This window comes from Papilio polytes, unplaced genomic scaffold (assembly GCF_000836215.1).
Source record: "Papilio polytes unplaced genomic scaffold, Ppol_1.0 DF823923.1, whole genome shotgun sequence".
Classification (NCBI taxonomy): domain Eukaryota; kingdom Metazoa; phylum Arthropoda; class Insecta; order Lepidoptera; family Papilionidae; genus Papilio; species Papilio polytes.
The window spans coordinates 3,014,041-3,020,040 of record NW_013525281.1 but is presented as its reverse complement, the minus strand read 5'-3'; the positions used below and the strand labels follow the sequence as shown (position 1 = coordinate 3,020,040).

The 6,000-nt window shown below is 34.0% G+C and overlaps 1 protein-coding gene across 3 annotated transcripts in view; it reads left to right on the top strand.

Annotated features, from left to right (window-relative positions):
• LOC106102480 (membralin) overlaps positions 1–6,000 on the top strand; it is a 66,650-nt gene that overhangs the window by 53,841 nt on the left and 6,809 nt on the right. The gene's annotated exons all lie outside the window — the stretch shown is intronic.

Genomic DNA, 6,000 nt, shown 5'->3' with positions numbered 1-6,000 from the left:
TTCCGAGAAATAACAATGCTCTGCTCAGAAAAGCACTATAGTGGCAAACTGGAACAAAGAAAGCAATGCATCAACAACATAACATTATACCAGAGTGAAAAATACGCTCGGGGATTCCCAAGACATGTTATAATAATATAGATACTTTGATCTTTATAACATAAAGAAATCTCCATGTATTTTTTATAATAGATCACAAACAACAAATAGGTATCAGATATAAAAAAAATCTCACTTTCTTAAGCTTAAAAATTTACAAAATTCCGTTCAAATATCTCAGCAATGAAACGCAAAAAAGTGAGATAAAATACCTCGCAAAGAAACTGTAGGTACTTTGTTCGCAATAATGTTACTTTAAAGTCTGTTTAATTTTTAAAATATATTTTACAGTGAAGTAAGCGTACAGTATCATAAATTTGTCCATAAGATCTTTGACGTATTCATTCTTTTGATTGAAAAAAAAAGAAAAAAACATTTAAGTAGATTGTGACACAATAAGCGAGGGCGCAAGTAGCGAGTTCGGACAGCAGTTGCGGAACAATGGCGTATAAGCTCTCGCAGGTGGGACAACTTTCCGCACAATGCGGCTGCCTAGCGACGAATATCTGTGAAAAACCCCGACGCTTCGACAAAGTTCCTACGGTTTTTTAATGTATTTTTTAAAGAAGGTTAAATGCTCACTGAATTTGTACTTTGAATGAGAATGAAATGTTTTTCAATTTAAAAATAATAAAATCATATTTTAATAAAACCATGTTGTGTATTTTATACTTTACTTAGAACTAGCGGTTGTCCCCGACTTTGTCAGCGGTTTTTCAATACTACTTGAAATCAACATGTCTAGAAAATTTGTTGTTTTTAAATGTCATATAGACACACTCTAATTTTATTAATTAATTAATTTGGGTTTATTAGCTTGTTTTTGTAAATCGCCGACATTTTAAAGTTAAATAAATGCTACTGTAAAATCGTAACTTATCACGAATTTTAACAATGTTAATTCTCGAAATTTCATGCGTATCGCAGGTTTCTGCAATGTTTGACATTCCGTTGCGGGCAACCGACAGATTTCAATTTGTTCATTTTAATCTGATTCATTAAATGAATTTATGCCTTAATTCTCGTAGAGGATAAAATAAATACTGGCTATTGGAAATTTATTTTTTAATATCTCTAACAAGCTGTAGTATTAAATATGATAAAGCAAAGGATATCTACTGACATTACATTTGCTTTAATAGCACGTGAGCCTACTTTAAACATGCAAAATATGCGTTTAGTCGAATTGCGTTTGTTCTCACATATATTGAATAAGACAAAAATCTGTCTCGGTGTGCTACAGCCTTCGGCCTGATACTGTTTACTTCTGATATAGTACGGAGAAAGCCGTGCCCTTCTGCGTTAAAATACAGTTTCGCTTAACTATTATTCCACGTATTGACGTAAGAGGTGCACACTGGTGTTTCATTTGACTAGCGGATGATTTATGTAGACGCATCATTAACTCCGCCACAATCAGATTAAATAATATTCCGACAAAGTGACCGCTGCTTTGTGGATTAGTATGAAATAAATGAAATTCGTTTAATGCAATCTGTTTTGCATTTTCGCAATGTTCTGGTCAAATTCCTAGGAAGTGATAAGCTGGATGTAGCTTGAAGGTGTAAAAATGGAAAGACAATTCAAATTGTTCAAGAAAGAAAAAAGGGAAGCCTTTTTGCTGGAAAGAATTCTCGGTACTAAGGCATTTGCATTTCTTTATTACTCTGTATATTAATATTTTTTTCACATTCACACAATTAATCTTTTAAACATGGTAATGGGAATAATGGGAATGTGATAAAAATCATGGTGCTCAATCTTTACTTCTAAGAAGAACGATGTACGTTGTCGAGTAGGAATTAATTTAGCAAAATAAATGTACATGGTCGACAAAGTTTTATTGAATTTCAACTTAGCGCTGTAGACAAAGGAATGTAAAACGGATGGCGAGGAAATAGGTGAAATCTCTCGAACAAGAGTTCGGGATGTAGAGGGCGCAGTGTTAGCGGGGTATATCCGGTGTCCGCTCGGGGCGGCCTCTGCCGGGAAATAATGCCATTTCCGATGAGGACCCGCGGGCCGTGTCGACGAGATTAGGGAAAAAAATACGGGAATTTAATAACATCGTCGACACACGTCGTATTGCAAATAAACACTGGTGATATAAGTCGCCTCGTTCGCTAAGCATATGGGACTTTTTTATTTAGTGCGTCAAGATTCATGCAGAAAGCCATGTTGATGACTGATGATGCCTACTGCTGGAATTGGTTATTGCAGGTTTTAGGTGATAGCGACCAGAAGTAATGCAGGAGCAAGTGATGCTTAATTTTATTAGTAAAAACGTTACTCATACATAGATTGAAAAAAGCCTTTTTGATATTTTATAAAAAGTCTACCGTTTAATTTTGAGTGAGCATATTTTTGATGTGATAACATCATTTTGGCTGTACCTTTAAAAGATGTTTGATAAAATGCGACCGCTGTAGAAAATTTAACGTTTAAACTGTCTTTTGGTCCACTAAAAAAACGTGAAATAGGTTTTAAAGAAAATCATAAATGTAATTTTGTCCAATCACAGAATTTCTACTTTGACGAAATTATTTTTAACCGCGTCTGAAAAAAAATTATTGAAAACATGCAAATATTCGTTTCATTACTATTGGATCATTCCCATTTATTCCAGAAAAACTGTTTTTTTTTTTAAATCGTTTCAAATATGCTACAGAGAACAAAATTTCTATATTATTTTTGAGATATACAGTTTTTCGAGACCAATTCACAACTTCAGAAAGTAATTTAGGTTCTTATTCAATTAGGTAGAAAACGCCTCGGGCAGTAATACAATACATTCAAGAATAAACAACAGGGAAGGCAAGTATCGAACATCTCAGATTTCTTTATGGGCATCCCATAAACTTAGGAAACTTAAATAATACGCTTCGCTAGAACTATTGTTTACCAAACGTGCGTTTACATTGACGAAACAAATGCATAAAAATATTATCCACCTTTTAAAAGTATAAATTTCTTAGTTTTACAGACGAATATTTACTTCCTAAAACACATTAAATAAACTACATCAAACTAATGTTATAAATGTGAAAGTTTAGATGCATGGATAGATGATTGGAGTTTGTAGCCTAAACTGCTGAACGGATCTGGATGAAATTTGCCATAGATGTAGAACATAGTCTAGTAGAACACATAGGCACACTTTTGTTTTTTTTTTAATTCCACACAGACGGAGTCGCGGGCAAAAGTTAGTATTTTGTAATACGGTTGTGTTGCTTACAATGTCGCTAGAATTACCAACCATAGGTCAATATATACAACATTGTGAATTAACAACATTGAGACGAAGACCTCAATAGTGGCTTAGTGTAAGTTACACCTTAACAAATGAGCAGTTTCCTGCACAAGTCGAGTATCGGGCGGTTGAGCGGTAGTAAACTTGGCCATTGCACCAAGTTCGTCAGTTCAACCGCATTTGTCGAAGTTGACTGCAAGTTCCCGTCTCGATTAGTATCGACACCAACTTGGACTTCCTCAATGTAATACATAAAATATTTATAAGAGTTTACATAAATAGCGTATGTTATTAATAAACTTGAAGCGTAAAGGCTGGTATTATTGAATATTTGGTATTGTGTCGAAGCAGCGTGGCCGCGGACAGCGCCACCTCGTGGTATGTCCGGGGAATTTCATTTCGTTAGCCCGCGCCCGGGCTTACGGATTCCTGCGGTTGCCCGTTCGCTCGATTTTCACTATGCCCATTGCTGATTTTGTTTGGCAGTCGCAGTCATTAAAATTGTAATACACGTCGCTCAATTACTGGGATTTGGCAGACGCAATATTAAATTTTTCAGTTGATTATGTTGAAAGTATCAAACATAATATAAAATCGCACAGTGAATTATTCAACTGAAATGAAAATGCCGTTTTATATTTAACGTAAATATATGAATATCATGTTACAGTATTAATACCGTTGAAAGCAACATTATGAAGCTGAAATATTTAAGTGCTCTTCAACAAAGAATAGACAAGATTATCACAGTGTACACAAACATTTTATAGCCTAATTGGAAACATTCTTCTCAATTTCCAGCGTTCCATTAGACAGGATGCTTTACTCATAAAATAACAACAAAGCAAAAGTGAGCTAAATAACGTTCATTCGACTACTTTGATACGAACTCATATATTTTCATGACTAAATTTTTACTCAAACTTGCAGATTTCAAAACAAGCTTTCGTGTCCAATGATGCCAAGTAATCAAATAATAAAAAAAGCTTATTTTACTTTAATGTTTGTTTATTACAGATGTCTTTTAAATTTTCAAATATATTTTTTGGATAATGGATGTCAGCTATTTTAAGTAGCTGATAATATTGAAAATATTTGTAATGCTCTCAAAGTATTAAGTCATGACCGTCGGCGCGGATGCTCTTGCTAATATTGTGTTATACCTTATCGAATTTGCATGTTTTTACTGAATAACATTCCTTTGCCGCTGCAGAGATCAAAGGCCGAGGCGAAAGTGATTTCTCACCGAGTTAGTCGAACAAGATCAAGTCCCGCCCCTCCTATCTGGCTCCTGAATAATTTTGATGTAATAAGGAAAATTGTAAATGGGCATTCGACTTTTGATATTTCATACAGAATATGAATTGCGTTATTTATTAAAATTATCTTAACCTTATTTAGTAATGTGTTGTTAATTTATTACTATGTTTTAAATATTAATTTGTAAAAGGTTTTAAATCTTCCATTATTTTTTCTATTTCTTCAAGTTACAATAAATGACTCGTTTAACTTGTACACTTACATCGACAATAACAAGCGTGTAAAAGTCACCTTAAGGAGACTGTACACAGTCGGAGAGAGAATATATGTCTCGTTGAATATCGATTTCAAATAAAATCGCAGCCTTTTCAGATAACGAGGTGACATTTCCCCTTTTGCGGGCCCCGTTTGTCGCCGGCGTCGCACAATGCGAATTTATCCACCGAAATAAGGAGATAACGAACGTAATGGTTAAGACGAGAGGAAATACGGAAATGATTGGCCCGAGCTGCCAATTGTACAACCACTTACATGTACTAAATAATATTTCCTTTCGACAATCATTTATCTGTGAATATGATATCGCGATTTATTACTTATGATAACAGATTATTTTATTTTAAGTATTGTAATTTTTACGTAAGAAACTTTCTATTCTTGGCATTGTAATAAAATATGGAATATTCATAACATTTATTAATTTCAAAAGGTAACCGTTGGTAAAAGCAAATGTTGTAAACCATTATTTTCGTGTTGTGTTATTTACTTACTTACTGCGTTGGCGCAGCGACCCAAAGTTGTGTTATTTTCATATTACAAAATTCATAGTTGTCTTCAACACAAACATTATAAGATATAATATCAAAGTAATTAATGTAACATTTGGCGAAGGATAATATAGAAGAGGGCGGCCTCTATAAGGCCTTAATGATGTCCGCCCGCCGCCGATACTTGTTGCTTCCTCGACCCACATTGTATAGTGTGTACTATCCCTAACGATATACTCGTAGTCTAGCTTAGTATAACACTCGAGTTTCTATCGTAGATATACATCATAATCATATTATAAATTCCAAAGTTTAGATGATTAGATGGATGGATGTTTGTTAGAGTTTGTAGCCTAAACAGTTGAACTGATTACGATGAAATTTGGTGTAGATGTAGAGGACAATCTGGAATTTTTGTGTGCTTAGATTCACGCGGACGAATAGCGGGTAGCGGGTGATAGGTAGTTTTCATTGAATTTTAAAAAAAGTGTGTTTGTTCTTTTTATTGCCCTGTATGTTAAAAGATTAAGATTAAAAAAATATTTAGTTTATAAGATTAAAAAAAAAGTCAATACGAAACACGATCAAGTATAACCGTTGGTTATTTTGTCGATAACACTTCTT